This window comes from Pinus tabuliformis, chromosome 9 (assembly GCF_031772625.1).
Source record: "Pinus tabuliformis cultivar Carrire ecotype Pingquan chromosome 9, CPIR1, whole genome shotgun sequence".
NCBI lineage: Eukaryota > Viridiplantae > Streptophyta > Pinopsida > Pinales > Pinaceae > Pinus > Pinus tabuliformis.
In genome coordinates, this window is record NC_142307.1 from 1,374,824,242 (window position 1) to 1,374,845,927 (window position 21,686).

The window sequence follows — 21,686 nt, forward strand, 5'->3', positions numbered from 1 at the left end:
CTCTACCTCTCCCCTCTGCCTCCCCCTCTCCCTCTCTCTTCCCCTCCTCTTCTTGCTTGAACTCTCCCTCTCCCACTCTCTCGCCCCTTTTTTTCTCTCTCTCTCTCTCTTCATCCCCCTCTCCCTCTCCCCTCTCTCCCAAAACTCTCTCTTTCTCCCTCTCCCTCCCAACCTCTCTCTCCCTCACCCTTGCTCTCTCCCTCCTCCTCTCCCTCGCTATCTTGATCCCCCTCACTCTATTTATCTCTCTCTCCCCTTCCCTCACCATCTCTCTGTTCTTCCCTCTCCACCTCTCCCTCTAATTCTCCACCACTTCCCCCCATTCTCCCCACACCTCCCTCCCTTTCTCTCCCACTCTCCCTCCCCGTCTCTTCTCTCTCACTCTCCCTCCCTCCATATCTCTCTCTCTCTCTCCCCCTCTCTCCCTATCCCTCTCCCCCTCTCTCCTCTCTCCTGCTCTCTGCTTTCCTCTCCCTCTCCCTCTCCCTCTCCCTCTCTCTCTCCCTCTCCCTATCCCTATCCCCCTGTCATGCCATTTCCCCTTCCCCCTCTCCCACCCTCTTTCCCTCTCCATGTCCCTCTCCCTTTCCATACCCCCAAAACTCTACCTCTCCCTCTCTCTCTCTCATTCTACCCCATCGCCTCCTCTTCTTCCCTCTCCCTGTCTCTCTCACTCTCCCTCTAGCACTTCCCCTCTCTTACTCTCTTCTCCTTTCCGTCTCCCTCTCCCACTCTCCCTCCCACTCTCTCCCTCCTCCTCTCTCTCTATGTCTTCCTCTCCCCTTTCCCATCTCCAACTCTCTTCCCCTCCTTATCCCACACACCCTCTCCCTTTACCACTCTCTCCTCCATCTTTCTCTTTCTATACTCCCCCCCTCTCTCCCGTTCTCCCTATCCCCCTCTCCCTCTCTCTCCTCCTCCTCTCTCTCTTTTTCTCTATCTCTCTCCCCTTCTCTCCCCCTATCTCTCCCTCTCCCCTCTCTCCCTACCCCTCTCACTCTCTCTCCCCTCCCCCTCTATCTCTAGCTCTCTCTCCCCCCACCTCCCTCCACCTCTCTCTCTCTCTCTCCCTCACTCTTTCTCTCTCTCTCTCCCTCCCTCTTTCTCTCTCTCTCCCCCTCTCCCATCTCATTTCCCTCTCTCCCTCTCCCTCCCTCTCTCTCTCTCATTCTCCCTCCTCTCTCTATCACTCTCTCTATCTCTCTCCCCCTCTCCCTCTACCTATCTCTTTTTCTCTCCCTCTCCCTCTTTCTTGATCTCCTTCCTCCCTCCTTTCTCCCTCTCCCTCTTTCTTGATCTCCTTCCTCCCTCCTTTCTCCCTCTCTCCATCTCTCTCCCTCTTCCACTTACCTCCTCTTCTTCTCCCTCTACCTGTCACCCTCTCCCATTGTCTCACCTTCCCACACTCCCACCCTCTCCCCCTCTCCATCTCTCTCCACCTATCCCTTCCCCTCAACCGTCTCTCTCCCTCTCTCCCTCTCACTCCCTCTCTCCCTCCCTCTGCTCTCCCACTATTTCCCTCACTATCCATCTCCTCCTCCCCCTATCACACTCTCTCGTCCTCATCCTCCCCCTCTCCCTCCTCCTACCCCTCCCCCTCCCCCTCTCTCTCCCTCTCCCTCTCTCTCTATCTGCCTCTCCTCCTCTCTCGCTCTCTTCACCACACCCTCCCCTCTTAGACTCTATCTCTCCCTCTCTCTCCCCCCTCTACCTCTCCTTCTCTCTCTCCCTCTCTCTCCCTCTCCCCATCCACCTCTCTCACTCTCTCCCCCTCTCTTCCCCCACCTATCTCTCTCTCTGCCTCTCTCCCTTCCCCTCTTGCCCACTCCCTCTCCCTATCCTCCTCTCTCCCCCTCATATCTGTCTCTCTCTCCCCTTCTCTCTCTCGCCCCCTCCCTCTGTTTCACACCCTCTCTCTCTTCCCCTCTCCCTCCCCCTCTCTTCTTTCCCCCTCTCTCTCTCTCTCTCTCTCTCTTTGTCTCTGCTATTATCTCTCTCCCTCTCCCTCTCCCTATGCCCATCGTTCTCTCCTTCCCTTTCCTCCTATGCCTCCGCCTCCTCCTCCCCTTCCCTCTCCCTCTCCCTCTCCCTATCCCTCTCTCTTCCTCTCTTGCTCCCCCTCTCCCTCTCTCTACCCCTCTCCCTCTCGCACAACCTATCCTCCTCCCCCTCCGCCTGTCTTTCTCTCTCCCCTTCTTGCTCCTACTTCCCCTCTATGCACCCACATATCTCTCTCTATGCCTCTCTTCCTCCCCCTCTCCCTACCACCCCTCCCCTCTCTCTCGCCCCCTCTCTCTCACCCTCCCTCCTCCTCCTCTCTCTCTAGATATCTGCCCCTCTCCCTCTATCTCTCTCTATAACTCTCTTTCCCTCTCCCTCTCTCTCCCATTCTCTCCCTCCCCCTCTCCCTCTCACACACTCTTTCTCTCTCTCTCTCCCTCCCTCCTCTCTCTCTCTCTCTCTCTCCCCCTACTCCCCTGCCCCCTCTACATTTCTCCATCCACCCCTCTTCTACTCTCTCCCTCTCTCCCACCCCACACTCTCATTATCTGTCTCGCTCTCATTATCACCATCATATCATCAAACAACATAAAGCATGACATTTAACCAAAAAAAACATAATCATCGCTATCATAGTCATATCATTTAACAAATACAATCCACATCATGTAGTAAACAAAAACATCTTATCAATTAGAAATCAATAATAATGATATTATCTAAGAAAACCAATCACTATATCATCTAACAAACAATAAAAGAAATACATACATAAATATATACACATTAAACGTGCAAAAGATGTCAACATCATATTATCTTTCAATGAAATCCTATTATCTAATTAGCAAAAACACAACCATCATATCACATAAACAAACAAAAAATACTTTCATTTAAAAAAGCACATAAAGTACACCAACATAGACATATCATTACAAATAAATAACAATGTCTATACATAAATATGGACGTCATGTCATCTAACAAATATATCATATTATAAAAAATTACAGTTTATGGGTACATTGGAAAAAAATAATTAAGCCTCTTTTCACATTTAAATAATCAAACACATCCATTTCACATATCTTATAAAAATAAAACAATTCTACTCATGAATAAATTATTTGTATCATCCAATTCCAAATGACAAATAATTACATATAATAAAATAATACATAAATATCCTTTCACATTGTTAACAATCAGTTACAAATAAACAAATTCCAATCGCAAAAATATTCTTTTCATTATTATATAATTTCAAATCAATAAATAATTATGCAAACACAAATATAACTAAACAATTCAAATATTATTTTATTGGGCAGGTAAAAGAATGTTGTTAACAATCAGTTACAAATAAACAAATTCAAATCACAAAAATATTCTTTTCATTATTATATAATTTCAAATCAATAAATAATTATACAAACACAAATATAACTAAACAATTTAAATATTATTTTATTGGGCAGGTAAAAGAATGTTGTAGCACTAATCTTGCCTGAGTTTGGTGGCATGGGAAAGACTACCCTTTTTAAAGAAAAATGTAGATTTTCTTATATTAAATTGTTTGACAATATAGCATCAACTCCATATATATATATTGAAATCGTAACGGTGAAAGAAAGCAAAAACAATTAGCAGAGAAGATGCAGCACAGAACATAATCTTAATGCAGGTTGCTGCTGTCATTCATTCTATTGAACCCCTTTTGTGTCATTTTACTATTGGTGTCTTTTCTCACTGATAAGAAAGATGAAAATACAACAACAATACATAAATTTCTAATCATTACAATGATCATTATAAATTATAAATTATTTTGAATAAACTGTGATACGTGAAAATAAAGAAATGCATGGCAATCTGAGCATTATTTTCATTAAACAAAATAGGCGAAGACATTTATGATAAAATGGACATTGATTTTATAAGACCCCGCAGGTGAAGAAATGCTTACCTCATAGATGAATCCACACGCTCTGATAAATTTCTTCTCCAGAAAAACCCTCCCAATGGCATCTTCGACCATTGTTGGAATCTTCTGTCACGGAGATGAGATGGTCCAACAACCAGACTGGCAGGCTGTGTTTCTCTCGAGGGATCCATGGATGCAGAGGATTTGGGATTTAATTTTAAAAACAAAGAAAATCAGACCAAAAAGCCATTGCAATTCAATTTTAGAAGAGGAAAATAAGCGCTCAAAAACAAGACAAATGGAGCTATATCAATGAAATTAAATGATTATCTGTAACCTATAGTCAGAGTGATCGAATACAAAGAGTTGGAAAATAAATTTACCGGCAAGGCAAGCCAAATGATATGATGGAGGATGTGTCCCTCGGCTTTCAAATTCAACAGATTCAGAAAATTCAGATTGATCGGAGGGAGTCCGTCCAAATCCAAATCCAGTCTGGGACCCCGCTCCCATCTTCAATGTGACCGACTTTACCGCTCCCAGTGGCCACCGCCCAAATACTTCTCACAGATGAGTTCACAACAACATGGACCGCAGGCTCTGTGGAATTTATTGTCCAGAAAAACGCCCCCACTAGCCATGGTTGGCATCTTCTAAGATGGTCATCACCTATACCATAGATTATTCTATTTCACAATACCATAGATTATGTACTTAACATATACAAATATATTTGCATGCTATGCATGTCCACTATAGAGTAGATTCATTGTCCTTTCGAGAAAAATTTTGTATTTATACATAACGTGGTGTCTACTAAAAATATCAAAACTTTACATTTTCTTTACCCATGGTTGATGTTGTATTTCGCATCAGTACCATATAACAAGAAACAACTCAACAAGACTACACCCCGCATAAATTAAATGACTTGTATACACATTAATCCATGATAAGCATAAAAACACTTACCCCATTATACATCTCACATTACCAAGATAAAAATAATCATAAAATTAACTAAATTATAAATTTACTTTAAATATTCTATGACTTTTTTAGTGGTATAAGCAACTCAAGGACTCAGGTTTATGTGCAAAGTAGTTATGCTCTTTTTATCATTTTAATGAAATTGATTAATTAACAAAATATCATATGATCAAGTTTCATATTTAATGAGTTATGGTTTTTTCGGCATGTGATATTGAGAAGCCATGACTCTAGCCCATGTTATCGTAGCATTCCCTATTTATAGATTAAGAAACTCCTTAGTAATGTAGATATAAATATTCATTGATAAAAATCCACTTCCATACTTTCTCAAATAAATATATGCTTAACTTATAATAATAATAATAAAATAGTTAATTTCATAATTTTTTTAAATTCTACCATCGTGAGATGTATTAACATACACTAGTCCTTTAATTAATATAATTGTGCTATTACCTAAATTTCTATTAAAAGTGTGTTATTTTTTTAAATATTGATAATTTAAATAGAATTTCAAATATTTTAAAGCTACATTAATACTAAAGGGTTAGATATTTGAAAATACATTTTACAGTGAATACTCTAGTGTTTACCACTTTTGTTAGTGATATGGATTTGTGTGTTTAAATTTTTTTAGTATAGAGTCTTCTCAAATAACATGAACACGTTGCTTTGTATGGTTGAAAGTGTAGAAAGAATTTTGATTTTTTTTTGCTTCTTACTTTGTCTTGCTCTTTTTTTGTGGTTTTTTTTTAGTTTTTATACAATATTGAACAACTAAAAGTTTATCCTAGAAGGTGAGAAAGAAATTTCTTAGTTTAGAGAATGTATTCCTTAGAGAAAACTTTTCTCCAATCTTGCATCCTTGTATTTTTCAAAACAAATATAATTTATTCTAGAGCACAATATGATTTAAAATATTACTCCATTTCACTATACCATAGATTATGTACTTGACATATACAAGTATATTTGCATGTTATGCATGTCCACTATAGAGTAGATTCATTGTCATTTTGAGAACAATTTTGTATTTATGTATATACTGATGTCTACCAAAAATATCAAAAGGTTACATATTCTTTTCCTATGGTTGATGTTGTGTTTCAAATCAGTACCGTATAACAGGAAACAACTCAACATGACTACACCCCCCATAATAAGAACTTTTATCATTTTTTTTCTTTTTTAACTAGTGCAACCATATAGATTAAATGACTTCTATATGAATTAATCCATGATAAGAATCAAAACAATTACCCCATTATACATCTCACATTACCAAGATAAAAATAATCATAAACTTTAACTAAATTATAAATTTATTTTAAATTTCTATGCCCACATTACCATGGAAATTCTTGACTCAAGTAAATATCTCTTCTTACAATAGCATGGGCCAATATGATGGCTTATCAATACCACGTGTCCAATATGATATATGTTGATATGATGTTTTCTATAATTAAACAATTCGGCATCAATTAATTAAAATAGCATAATTGACTTGGACATAAATCTTAACCGTTGATATGTGAATACTACTATGACTATTCTAGCATATTCCATGGAGGTTAAATTTCTAAAATTCACCTAATAGTTGTTAATAATTAAATTAAAAGTGTGAGAAGATTATTCTCAAACAAAAATTCATATGAATGTAATAAGAAAATGTATAATGTAATCATTTACGGCATGACTTCTCTCCTTTATGACCTAGATTTCTTCTTTATGAATTCTCTCCCTTATAACTTAGTTATCATCCATTATGAAATCTAAGGTCATCATCTAGTGAATATGGAGGAATTTTTACAACCAACAAGACTTAAATTAGAAATTTATTTGGACAACAAGATAGGGTTGGTACAAGATCATGGATTTTGTATTTTCCCCCTTTTTAAATGTAATAAAATAAATAAGATAGACACATACCTTGAAAAATTGAAAGATATCAATCATAGATAAAAACAAAGTCATTATTTATCAGGATCAGGACCATCTTCTTCATAAGATATAACGACTTTGACCATCGATGACCTGATAATAATATGTATATCTCTAGACTAAGATTTATTTTTAGTACTCGTAGATTTATGTTCCCTGTGTCTTTCCTTAGCTTGAATTGAAGTTTTGAGTTTCTTATTTTCATGGAAAAGTTGACTAATACACTTTTTAAGACATGGGACAATGAGAAAGTATTGTTGGTACCAATACATGTTCTTAACTTATCCTCATTTGAATGGATGTTGATTCGAGGACTGTCATCACAACGATCGACGTCAACACAAAAATCCAAATTTTCTTGGACCCATGGGCTATTTCATTTTGGCAACATTTCAGGATGAGCCTCAATATGGAAAAAGTCATCGTTTCTAGGAGTATTTAATTGTATGTTTCGCCTTGTTCACGAAATTTTCCTTTGAATTTGTTTAATCTTAACTTTAGATTGAGGGCTTTGTTCTGATTGATTGATCTCTTCTTCATGTGCAGGTTATTTAGGTAAAATTTTGGCCCAAAGACTTACCCTAGAGGGTTTCACTTCTCTTTTATCCTTAAATTCCTATTTTCGTTCCATATGTCAAACAATAGTACACTTGTTCATGCTTCTAGTTCAGTGAACACCATTAGTTCTGAGACTTTTGACATTATTATCATTTGAAACACAAGGATTTTCTTCATGAACTAATTATTCACAATCATTCTATACTGAATGATGATATGGTGATTGAAAAGGACTGTCAAATGAAGGGTTATGCCCCCAAATGGTGTCTAACTAGAATATAGGTTAAATTGTGATGAAAAAGTGATATTTCAGAGTTCTTGCGACGTTACTGGTATTTGCAGGACATTTTAGTTTTGAATTTAAATAGATAAAGGGGAAAATTATGTTTATGTATGAGAAATGCCATTAAGAACCTTTTGTTATAAATAAAAACCATAATATTTCACTCTTCATAAGTAATCTAAAATGCAACAAAAGCACTAAACTACACCATTTATATTTCAGAGAGGAAATCAAAATGCCTTTCACATGATATCCACAAACATTACTAACTGTAAGTTGCTTCGAGGGAATGTCACACATTGCACAATTTTTAGACCATTTCTCTCTCTCAAAGGGAAGATGAGTAGTTGTTGCAATGAAATCAATATTTGTATCCATCTCTATATCACCCACTCGAGATTTCTTTGTATCAAAAGAAGAGGCAAAACCTTGACAATCCCTTTACTACAACTCTTAAACAACTGAAGTAAATCCCACTAGCTGACCTAGTGGAACATGTTTGCACATTCAAAATATGCCTCTACTATCTCAGCTCAAATGGATTTAAACTAGATAAGGGGTGCCATGGTTAGAATCCTAGATGGTTTTAGCCAGGAATCAAGGTGAAACATAGAGGGAAAATGCACAACGAGTGGATTACCAAACCCTAACTTACATAGAAATGTAAAAAAATATGAATAAAATCAATGAAACAACAAGGTGTTAGTAACCTTGAAACACCAAGGGATTAACTCAAACATCGATAGTTAGGATGTATGGTACATAAACATTAATATGTCATATATGAGTGTCTATGAATGGTCAATTTGAGAAAAATTGTGCAAATCAAGATTAATATCCCTGATGAGCATGCCAAATCATCCATAAAACTGTGACACAAATCTCAAAGGAATAACCCTTAGCCTGTGTTAGTGTCGGTATCTTCATCCCTCCATCAGTGATCAAATTTCTCTTTTTGCATGCATATTAGGTGTCACATCTAATCAGCTGCATTCTATTAGGTCATGGATCAACTGATGGCAGTGGTTCATTATCAATTTCCCTCATGGCATTTACCTGCTAGCATGTTTTCACATGTTTAGGTCATTTACTGTCATTTTGTTTCATTTCAATTACCAAAATCAGTTTTAGGGTTTTTAGTCTCACTAGGTCTATGGTTTGCCACCATCGTCATCCAAAACTTAATAAAAGGTCAGCAGGCACATGAGGAGGTTTTATAAGTTCATAAGATCATAAATTCACTAATGATATGACCCAATAAATTGTTTTTACCTCAAAACTCTGTTTTGCGGTGAAAACAGAGCTTTATTATTTCTGTGTACAAATTTTACGTAATTTAAAGTGTTTTCTATATGTAATAAGTTCTAGCTGCTGCCCTTGGTCACCTTGCCAACTCCAGCCACTACAAGAAACAAAAGAATCAATGCATTAGTTCATCAAATGATCAAGAAAAGTCAATTCAAATGAAAAACAAAGTTTATGAGAAAACGTGACTTTGACATTATAAAAGTGGGTTTCAAATAAGGAAAAATAAAAAGGCATCCATATATAAAGTGAAAACATACTAGTCATCTATTTCATTGTGCAAGACATCCATGAGGAGCTAAAATCGCGATTTGGAGGCAAATTGGACAAAAGAAGGTGAAATCCTTGTTTTTCTAGAAAATCTTCCTGACGCTGTGCGTCAGAGGCAATGTGTTGTGCATCAGACTCACGTTGCACATCAACGAGTTTGTGCCAGTGTAAATTTACAAGGGCATTGCGCATTGGGCCCAGTGTGCTGTGCATCAGTCAAGAAACTGCCAAAACATTCCCAATCACCCAAAAACCCTAAAAAAAGGTGCATTTCTCTCCTACAAGTAATTTATCATTGTTCTTGAGCTGAATTTGATCTCCTACATGTTTTCTTCATAAGTTTTGCATCTTGAAACTCAAACCCTAGCTTGTCTTCATCAATTTCCATTTCATTGTAAAGCTTTCACTCCATAACCAAAACCCACATCATTTTCCCCTTTTCTATATTTCATTGCCCTAAATTAATCCATCAATTTCATTTTCCATATCCCACTCCCCTAAAGAAAATCACTCCCTTCATTCCTCAACTACATTTCACATTGGTAAAATCTCGTCATACTCATCTCTCTTGTCCTCCGCCATTATCATTTTCCACCATATCATCATCACATAACTTCCCTAAGACAAGCACCATGATAAGAAGCAGTGAATCAAGCTATGAAGAGGAAACACTTACTGACAGCTCAAGGGAAATAAATGTATAGCCTAGGAGACCTCACAAGGGTGGAAAAATTATTATAGAGGAACCTATTAGCGTGACTGAACTCCTTGCTTGCCCTCTTGCTACCACATGTTTCAGATACCAGTCTTGTTTTGAGTTTTGTGAGATGGTTGAGAGGGTTAAATACCATCATGAGTTGGCAATGAAATTTGTCATAAACATGGAGAATAATGCGGTGCACCTTGCTGGGATCAATTTCACTCTTTCACCAGCTATTATTGCAAAAGCCACTAGAATACCAGATGTAGGGGAAAAGTTGAACAAAAGTCAGAATATCAGCAAGCAGCATTATGAACCATATATTAAGGCCAAATATCATGGTAAACTGAGCAGGGTGTTTCCTTTCAAGTTCTTGGAGGACTGGTATGTTCCACTTATGAAACTTATCATCAAATACTCCACACGTGAGGGTAGGTTCTCCAGAATTTATGCCTACCATATCAGATTACTTATGCACTTCACTAGGGTCAGAATGATGAGTATTCCATATTTCATATGCAAAAACATAGAGAGGATGATTGTGATTGCAAAAAGAAAACCATAACCACAACAGCTCAACAGTATTTGTCACTTTGTTATCATCAAAATTATTGTTTTGCATCAACTCACTTAGTTGGGAGTGTCATGGGAAACTTTCATTGCCCTGAAATCTTCAAGAAGGTGAACCTTCGGGGCAACAAAAGGAGCCTGAAATCAAAACTGATGAGGCTCATATTCCCGTGTTTGTAACTTATGAGAAAGGCACCAGGAGGCTTTTTGTAGTTTCCAAATGAGTGTTATCTCCACCAGGGGTCGAAGGGGCCTTGTTTTCTTCACTGGATCATAGGCAAATGCTATCTTGACTTGGGGTGAAAGGGGCTTTGCCTTATTCTTCAGCTGAACAGGTATAGGACAAAGACAAAGCAAATAAACAAGTGGATGATGAAGGCCCTATTGAAGGGCAAGAGAAATATTTTGTTTTGGTTGAGGAAGATGACGCTGATTTGGGTTCTTAAAGCTCAAGACTCAAGGATGTGATCATCAAAGAGAAGGAGGCTAAAATCCAAGCCTTATCAAATGGATCATTAACTTTCTTCAGCAATAGAACAAGAAAATGGAGGACAAACAAGCAATAATGGAGCTGTAAACAATTAGAGAAAACCCGCAAGTGGCAAAAAGAAGAAAAATCAAGATGACATCACTTGAGCAAGAAATTGAGGCTGACCGAGAATCATGGTTGGAAAGAGTGAATATCCACCTTGAGAAGATGATTGATAAGGCTAACAAGGAGAAGAAAATGTTGCACCACATGGCTTATCACTACTTAGCTCGGAATAGAATTTGCAAGACAAGGATAAATGGCCTAAAAGCTAAGTTAAAGAGAGCCTTAAGAGCCAAAAAGGAACAAGACAAACTTAAAATTTTGGGTTATTCTTCCTTCGCTCAGCAAAGCAATTAGTAAGCTTGCCTATTGCCAAATTTGAAGCAATTTTGAGAAAATTTTGTCATTTCACGATTTTTAAATGCAAAACACAGGAATTTTCAGTTGTGCGTTGCGCATTGAGTTGGCTAATAATTTTTCAAAATGCCTTGCATTTTTGGATTCCTCATGGAAACATAATGAAACCCAGAAAGTTTCATAAGTTTTGGAGGATATCTGGGTCACCTAAAGGGCAAAAAACACTTAAAAAATGCCCTCTCTGCCACTTTTTGGACCCACAAGAACCAGTCTTGGGAGAAATGATTTTAGAAGGGGCAAATGGACTCCCTATCCAAAAATTCTAGTTGTCCTAGAAAGTAGATAGGCAGAGCTTTCCAACTTAATTAGTGGATCTATCAGAGTCATATGAGAATTCAATGCCATCAGGCTCAGGGCACTTCACATCAGGCAAAATTTTGCCAATTTTTCCTAGAAACATAGGAAGTTTGCTGTCAGTTTGACTTTTTCTTCTCTCTTTGGTAAATTGATGATGCAATATGATGTAATATGATGTACTATGATGTAAAAATGATGAAAAATGACTTGAGCGGGTAGATACATCAGTTAGAGTTGATTTAAACGAATAGTTGGCTAATAATTTTGAAGAGCTTGCCAACTTAATTAGTGGATCTATCAGAGTCATATGAAATTTCAATGCCATCTAGCTCAGGGCTATTTTAATAAACACTTAAAAGAATTAAAACGCTTGTTAAAATGTTATAAAATGATTAGGGATTAGGGTTTAAAATGTTATAAAATGCTTACGGTGTAGGGTTTACATATTAGAGTTTAGGTTTTAGGGATTAGTGTTTATAACAATTTAGTAAATGATTTTAATAATAACTTAAAAGAAAATTTACAAACCTCTTGTTAAAATGTTATAAAATGTTTAGGATATAATGTTTAAAGTTTAGGGTTTAAAATGTTATGAAAGTATTATGGTTTAGGGTTTAAAATTTTATAAAATTATTAGTGATTAGGGTTTAGGTTTGATAACATTTTAGTGAATGATTTTAATAAACACTTAAGAAAGAGTTACAAAATGCTTGTTAAAATGTTATAAAATGCTTAGGGTCTAGGGTTTAGGATTTAGGGTTTAAAATGTTATAAAATGCTTATGGTTTTGGGTTTATTATTTAGGTTTTATAACACTTTAGTAAATGATTTTAATAAACACATAAAAAAGCTACAAATCACTTGTTAAAATGTTATAAAATGCTTAGGGTTTAAAATGTGATAAAATTCTTAGGGTTTAGGGTTTAGGTTTTAGGGTTATAACACTTTAGTAAATGCTTTTAATAAACACTTCAAAATACTACAAAAGGCTTGTTAAAATTTTCTAAAATGATTACGGTTTAAGGTTTAAGATCTTATAAAATGCTTAGGGTGTAGCGTTAAGGGTTTAGGGCCACTAGGGTATTGAGGACTGGCTCTTGAATCATTATTTGAGCTTTCAAATAAATGACATGGGTTAAGACTATGCCCACCATTATTGAGGAGGAATGTTTTTATGTAGCCAACACTCCAGGAATCTTCCCAATGGAGTCAACATAATTAAAGTTTATTCTATTGAATTCCATTGGATTTGTTTGAAAGCTACATCTAATTTTTCACATTAAGTTTTTTTCAAGTCACATGTGGTAGGGAACTCCGCCCCCCCGGCCACCCAACCTATTTTGAGGATGGTACCCAAGGTAAATCTAAGATTCTTCAACACACATGGCTAGGTTAAGAAAGATTCAAATCCTTCACAAAAATATACTCATTATCAAGTCAACACACCACTTATGGAAATAGGACTTAGTTGGGGAGAATAATAATCCATCACAAAACTACTTGGGCTAAACCGAATTGATGACTATCACAGCCCATATAGTGGCTTAGATGCTATTTTCCTTTTATAATTCTCTATAGGAGTTCATTTTCAGGTCAAAGTTTTGTAATACCAACAAAACCCAATGTAGTGTCTCCCATATGGCTTTTTATAGATCTTCTATAAAATATTTGTTCTCTCTAGACAAAATGTCTACATCTTCAAGTCTGAAGCCAATTTCAACATACATTTTCTTATTCTCCTGCTTTAGTTAGTACATTGTGACAAAGGGTAGAGTTTTTCTCCTACTAAATATTCTATTAGGATCACTGAGTTCTTTTATTTTCCTATGCATTGTGATATTATCATTGAATTAGGATAAATATCTTATATGATACATTTTTATCTTATTTAATGATTCTTGAATGATGTTGAGCCTTGGATATAATATGGTACCACCCAATATTATACTTAAAGTTATAAATCCCTGGAAAGAAGTGTAGCTCTAGGGGTAACTTAAAATAATTTCCCAATGTCACATCAACAACACTTACTCTCACTATACGTTGGTTCTCTTATGACATAGGGTAAATCCTAGGAAATATTTTTGATAGTTGTGTAGGTATACGTTCTCCATCCTATGTCCCTAATTTCAGTATTGCAAGTTTTTTCATCCAATATCTCTTGTACCTTGTCAAAACTTATGCTCTTCTCCTCTATATCACCCATATATTCTTTAAAAAAACCCTGCCACAATGAAACATCTCTACTACCTTGTGAGAACCTCTACTCTTCACCTTTATCTCACCCGAATCTTTCTTAGAATCTATAAAAGCATATCCTCCAAAATAAAAATTAAATCATATTCATAAATAAAATTTACATAATTTGGCCCATGTGTGTCTTTAAACATACCTTATTTAATCCATTTTCTAAATTAAGGGAAAATAACTTTAACAATAAAATATTCAAACTCAAAACACAATGGATTTATAGGGACTATGGCTTATTTGTTCTCATATATCCTTATCATTTTCAAATCCAAAAATTCTCTTAAGTTGATATTGGCCCTTTTTTATTCTTTCTATTCCAGTCACTTGGTTTTTAAACTCTTGAAATAGATGTTTCAAGTTTTCCGTAACTTCGTCAACATTACCATTGCATCTGTGTTTGAATCAATTACATATATTGCCCTAGGTTTTTTTTTATACATGGAATTTGATTTTGTTAATGAACCAAGAAAGTCACCTTATCTCAAGATGATTAGATTTTGATTTATATTTCTCACTTTTTCTTAAGCCTCACACAAATTCTTCAAACTTTTCTTGGTTAGGCAAACGTAAAACTCTTCATTGAATGCATCTATATAGGAAATAATGATGGCAGAAACTAAAAGTTGTGTTTATTTAAGAAAATTTTGAACTTTGTGATCAAATATCTTAATGAACTCTTTGATGGTTTCATGGAATCAGATATACAAAGACAACATGCTAATTTCCCTAGAACAATAGGTTCATATAATTTTTGTGCTTCAACTACTTTTATGCATAATGTTGTATTATTTGTTTCAATTTTTTTAAATCCTTTTCCCTTTACTTCTTTCTGGTATCTTTGATTTGCATACCTCATGTACTTAGGAAATGTGCATTGATCTAGTAATGGACAACTTTCACAATAAAAGAAAAATATAAATTAACCTACCTTTTCATGTGTGCTTGAGTTTTAAGTTCTCATCAACACATTTAGATTGACTCTCCCCATGTCATCCACAAGAGTGAAATCAATTCTTTTAACATGAAGCTAGGAATGATTCTATGGAAAATGCTTCCCTTATAATGGAGTGGATTTCTACTTTTTCCAACATATTTCTAACCTACACAATTTAAATGTAAACCCATCATTCCTTCTTGTTTGCATTAACTAAGGTATGTTCATCCCTCAATATTCACAGACTCTACAGTGGTTGTGACTCACTACAATGAGAAAATCAATCAATCTGTTGATGATATTATGAATAAACAATATAATGATCCAAATAAAAAATAAATAACATGATGAATGAATGATACATACCTACTTAATTGTTTCAATTTCCAACTCTAGTGGAATCATCAATGATAAAAAAAACATAAATGGAACCCACTATGAATGGGACAACCGGATTTCTAATTTTATTGTCAAATACATTTTATTGCTAATTTTGTACTAGTTGGATTGCTAATTTTATTGTCACATGCATACCCTAAGAATGCATGTCTGTATGCCATCATCAATCATTTCTCCAACACTCATCACATACGCATACATAGCTCGCTATCTCCACATCTAAGAATATCCTCAAAATTTTCCAAGTGTTGTGCCTCTCCTACACAAGACCATCAAGACACCCAAATTGAATAAAGACATCCCCATGCTCCACTAGCTTTTTCATACCCAAGTCCATGAAGATAACTTAAAATTTGTAAATCATTATATCAATCATGAAATCACCTCATTGTGTTTCAATGAATACAACACCACCTCAAGGTGCTCTACCGAGTTTGATTCACACCCATTACTCATATTCTTGGTAAATTCACTCCACCCTTGATGTCCACATATATGAAAAAATTGGCATGTCCAAGCCTTCTTGACTCAAATAAACCACTGCCCAAGCATCTTACACCACTATTGGAATTTTTAGATGATGTATCCATTAAGATCCCCACCTACCAAGTCTACTCTAAAGGGACCCATAATTTGTCTGAATCAAGGAAGCACTTGATCCATCTAGGTGATTTGATCCAAGACTTGATTCATCTCCGACTCCTCAACCCAAGGCATCATCATCCCATTATGCTCTCACTCTGGCTAGCTCCCATATCCATCAATATGTATCCACTCACATTAGCCATTTCGCCATTGGGTCACTAAGTCCTCATCTTGGATCATAGTGAAATCTAGATGAATAATATTCAATCAATTCGCATGATGATTTACTATATCAAATTATGCTTCCCCATGTATTTATCACTCTCATCCAAATGGCCTCAATTCTTAAGTCATGAGAACCACTTTCCCAATCTCTCTCATGTCCAACTATAACTCAAGCTCTGCAAATATTTTTCATCCACCATCCTTCTCTAAGGCATTGGCCCCATCCACATTTGGGTTGAATACCTATTGGAAAACCTTCACATCAATTTATACTATCTAACTCATACATGAATTAGAAATCATTGCAATTAAAAATGTGCACCAACTCTCACAACCATCACAATGACTGTCATTCCCTCCAATGTCTTGGAGTGGTCCATATGTTAATTTGTCAAGTGAGATCCATGGTACCCTCGTCCTCAAGCTAGAAAGTCCCATCATGAAAAAATGATGTATCATGTTGGGCTATTTGCTAAGCCACCTAAACACACATCCTATCTCGTCACTAAACCAATTGAGTTTTCATACCTAACCCTGCCTTGCCATAATTGTGTGTGTCCTGCTTAGATCTTTTCTTCCATACCAACTCCTTTGGTGAAGATATCTACTTCTATTTTTTGGTGGTCTCCTACTCTGATAGAAGCTTCAATGTTGTGAAAAGCACATCATTGTTTCTACTTTGGCTTTGAAACCAAAGATATCAGTGGAAAGCTATAGTATTGTTGTTTAGTTACTACCTGCTATGATACCAACTTTAGGTTGGTGAAGAGAAAAACACTTCTTATTCCCTTGTATATATTGAAGCTTTTTCTCTCTTTCTCTTTTTATCTAAAATTTATTTCATCATCTTGACTCAAAAAAAGTTATAAATTATAATTAAAATGAAATAGTTTATTATTTTAAGATAGGAAAAATTAGGAATTTTTGCTTTGAAATAAGAAATATAAAAAAAAAGTATTGTGAATTATTAAGGAGTCGCTATTATATTAATTGGAGGCCCTTATTTTTCTCCTCTCTTTTTCTTTCTCTTCAATAGTCCTTGCATCACATTGACTTGAAGTTTTTTTATACATTTTAATCGAATTATAGTGTTTTGTGATTCTAAGATGAGAAAAACTAGGAATTGGTGCATTGTCGTGGGGAAAATGATGTATGGTGGGTTCTCCTTACTCAACGGTTGAATGTAATAATCAGAGTTTCACTATCCATTGTGCCTCCTAGACAAGGGGAAACCATTAACTCAGACATTGATAACATTGAGTAACTCATTCCATTGATCCATTTTATTTAGATGATGAATAAGAATATTAAGAAATATCCTTTAAAATCAATACTATTTCTAATTTTAACGGTATGTTTGTCATTGTCGGAAATAACCCTTAGTTGCTCCATTACACTTTTGTCTTCCACTTAAGAGAAAGGACTGTCGCAACCCTAGGGGACTCACATGGTTACAAGATGCACTTGGTGCACCATGTCCTCTACGGCCTGTAACATTGACATGTTTCACAACTTCCTAGTGTAGAACAATGTTAGTTCACCTGAGCTATGAAACTACTTATTCTCTTAGTTAAGTTTTACTAGAATATTGACTTAAACAATTTTCTTCTTTAAAAAAGTGAAATATAAGTATATAAAGGAACAATCATCACCAACACATATACAACAAATATATATATACGGAATTCAACACATATATTAACCCCTACAAAATTTACTCATATGTGAACAATAAAATATACAAATTACAAATCCTGGCACTTGGAAAATTACAAAAACTTGACAACATTAATTTGAGCAATGTATGGATCGCAAGTCATCGCAATATAGTTCCAAGTAAAAGTGTCAAGCCCCTCTGGTAGAATAATGTACCAAATGAGCACCTTTGTATGAAACTATTTCTCTCTAAAAAACCAAAAGTTTTAGTGTATTGGAAACCCCAAATTTAGCCCAAACACTAAATTTTCCATCCACCCAACCAAACTCCAATGTTTTATCCATGTCACCTAAGTTGTGATATCGCATTGTCTCTCGGTGTGATATCTCTCTATGATCATTGCATGCATTATCTCTCTACGATAATACTGCACGCCCCAAATTGTCTCACAAAGATACCAAAATATCCATCAGAATCCGTGGCCCACATGCTCCCAACTACAACCTACCTCAAAGAACTCCTATCAAGTCATACTCGCTTACTCCACATGACATACAATCATTGTAAGGATTGATCGTATGCCTACTACATGATCATTCTATCCCTTGTCTCACATGACCTACCTTGCTACTTGCACGAATTTCCAAACCCTCTAACACGGCTCAACTGACGTGCTTATATAATTGACCCAATTTCTCACATAACTTTGTTATGTAACTACTCACATGACTCACCTAGGTCATTAGTATGAATACTCACCTGGCTTGCTTGCACAAATTACCTAGTCCACTTTGACAACTCACCTCACCCAATTATGCCACTGCTTGCCCGGACCACCCACAAGATTGCTCAAAAATATATCTCTAACCGCTAGCATGGCTGGGCTAATCATGTTGTGTGCCATTTACCCTCACTATAAATGCTCCCAAAATAATCACCCCATCATCCATTTTTGGATTCCTCCTCTCAAAAAACTATCGAATATATACACATTAATTGTTCCACTGCATTATGTCCAGATGACCCACTTCGTATGATCCCTTTGCATAACCACACAATTCACATGACCACATAGTCCTCCACCCATTTGAGTCAACTTTTCTTGCACGAGTCTCTCTCATGACTTTCTCTTACACCCATGGCTTGACACGACTCTATGCACGACCACACTCTTTAACAACTCATAGAACTCCATATATTGGTACACCCTCATCCAACAAAAACTATCATCATAGTATTTGTGATATATTTTTTGCAAATCGTGTGTTGGGGAAGTCACCCATGGAACGCCCTCTAGTTAAAGGTGTGCCTAACTATGAATATTGACAAAAACACATCTTCCTTTTCTGGTAACTCGATAATAATAATTTCATTTGAAATTTCATATATGTTCATGTATTCATTAATAAAATTTCTTAATATGCTCATTAAAAAAGACATTTCATACTTTTCCATCTAATTCGTTTCTTCATTAACAAACACATCAATTACTCTATTCTTATAACACAAGGAAAAAAAATTAATTAATAGAATTTTAATGACGTGAATGAATTTAAAAAACTATTCAATGATGCCACTTAACCTAGAATCTAATTACGCCAATAGGTTTTGATGAGTGGTTAGTTATGATATTTGGCCTATGCGATGCAACAACTACATTCATGAAGCTAATGAATGATATATTCTGCACTTTTATAAGCTCATTTTTTATTATTTATTTGGATGGTTTGCTAGTATACATTTCTGCATAGGAGGACCACAACCCACATTTGGTGCAGGTGCTAGAGACTTTAAATAAGCACTAATTGTTAGCATATCTCAAGATGTCTGAATTTTCACAATAGCCTTTGGTGTATTTGGGATATGTCATAGGTGGAGGAGAGTTGAATATAGAGCCTTCCAAGATGGAGGTCATGATAAAGTGGTATGTAAGTTTTACTAAATTTTTTGAGGATATCTGTTTTGGAGAGAATTTCATGAAAAACATCTCAGGCCTTTTTTATAGACATTGGAGTAAACTCTAATCTTCTCCTTTAACGGTAGATCAAGCGTTTTTTTCAAATACTTGAGGGAGGGAATCTTTAAGAGAATATATATGGGTTCCTTTAAACAAATAGTTCGAAGTTCTTTTGTTCACATTCTCTTCTTCTATCATATATATTTGTAATGAATCTTTTGTGTATGTCAATCCTTGTGTATTTCAATGTTTGGATTTTACTTTGTATGAATGGAATGGTTTTGACATGCAATTTTCTTTTAATTTTCATAATTTTCATATGACATATCTTTGGTTGCTTTGACTAGTGTGTTATTCAACTTTACTACATTTTGAAGACCTACCTTCAATGGTTGCTTGATGAAAGTTTCTCCCATTCAGTAGAGATATAAAAGCCTTGTTCTTTTGGAATATTACAATAAGTTATCGAGAGGATGTAACTCTACAAAATGTGAATGCCAAAGTGAAAAAGGGTTGCTTCAAAATCCCTCATTCTGTAGCACCCCTATCTTTCTTCTAGTTGTATATAGTAATTCATTCATAACAATTTATTTCATATGCTTTATTGAATTATATATAAGACCTAATATCTACATGTGTTCTAAGTTGATGAATAGATATTACCTAAAGCATTATAAACTATGTGATAATTTTTTCTTGATTGGTTTTACATTTGGTTTGTTTTCCATATTTTAATATTTGTTATATCATGAAATTATTATATAAGACTTGGTTTAAATATATTAATTACTAGACAACTCATTTATGATTATTGTGAGTTTATATTCATGTTTATTTTGATATTCCTTTTGAAATTTTGGGATCTGCAATCATGATAAATGATGGTTCTCAAGCTGTTATAGCCTAAATCTACCTTAGGCTGAAGAAAGGCAGGTCTAGGGTAACATCAAACCACGCTTAACTTGGTAGCTAGCCCTACCAGGTTGGGAGATGGCTCTCTCCTTATGAATTTCAAAAAGAATATGGCAAATAAGGCTTGAGATGACTGATATGACTACTACTTTTAGGATATGTATGTTTGCTCAAAGGATTTTATTTGATTTTAATGGTTGGTTGTTGGATCAGATGAGGAAGGCAGCTTTGGGTCCGGGAAATCAACTCAGATTTGCAGAGTTTTTTGTGGGGCGAGATAGGAAAGTGTTTTAGCAGTTTGATATGAATGTGATGGTGAGTCTAAAGACTGGTGTGGAGATGGAGAGGGCATGCAAGTTTCATGAGTCCTCTTCAAACAACAGAAAACATTTAAAACTAAATAAAACCCCAAGGCAGAGCACTGAACATCAATCTTTTCCACCCTTTAATATTGATTCTTTTAGTTATGTAGAGAAAGATAGATGATGGCACATAGACACATAACATAAACTAAATAACAGAGGAGAAAATAATGCTAATTCACATTACAACAAGAATCCCAAAAAATGCTACAAAACCCTGGTTCATTTCTTTGCCAAATTGCAGAAGTGATTCACAAAGTAGCTCAATGCATTCACAAGAGTCCAACCTTAAAAAATGACTAACAAAGTATAAGATATAGGTATCAAACCACCTATGCTAGCCATTAGGGGTCGAATCCATGAGCCAAGGAGTTGTTTCAACAACATCTAAACTAAGAACTAGAAAATAGGTAGTGGAACAGCTTGCCTCTAAAACTATGGAAATTGATTCATTCATCCTCAAACCAACTCTACCTGATGTATCTACCCCCTCAATTCATTTTTCATCATTCTTACATCATAGTACATCATATTAAATCATAAATTTACCAAAGAGAGAAGAAAAAGTCAAACTGATAGCAAACTAGGTGAAATCCTGAGTTTTTAGG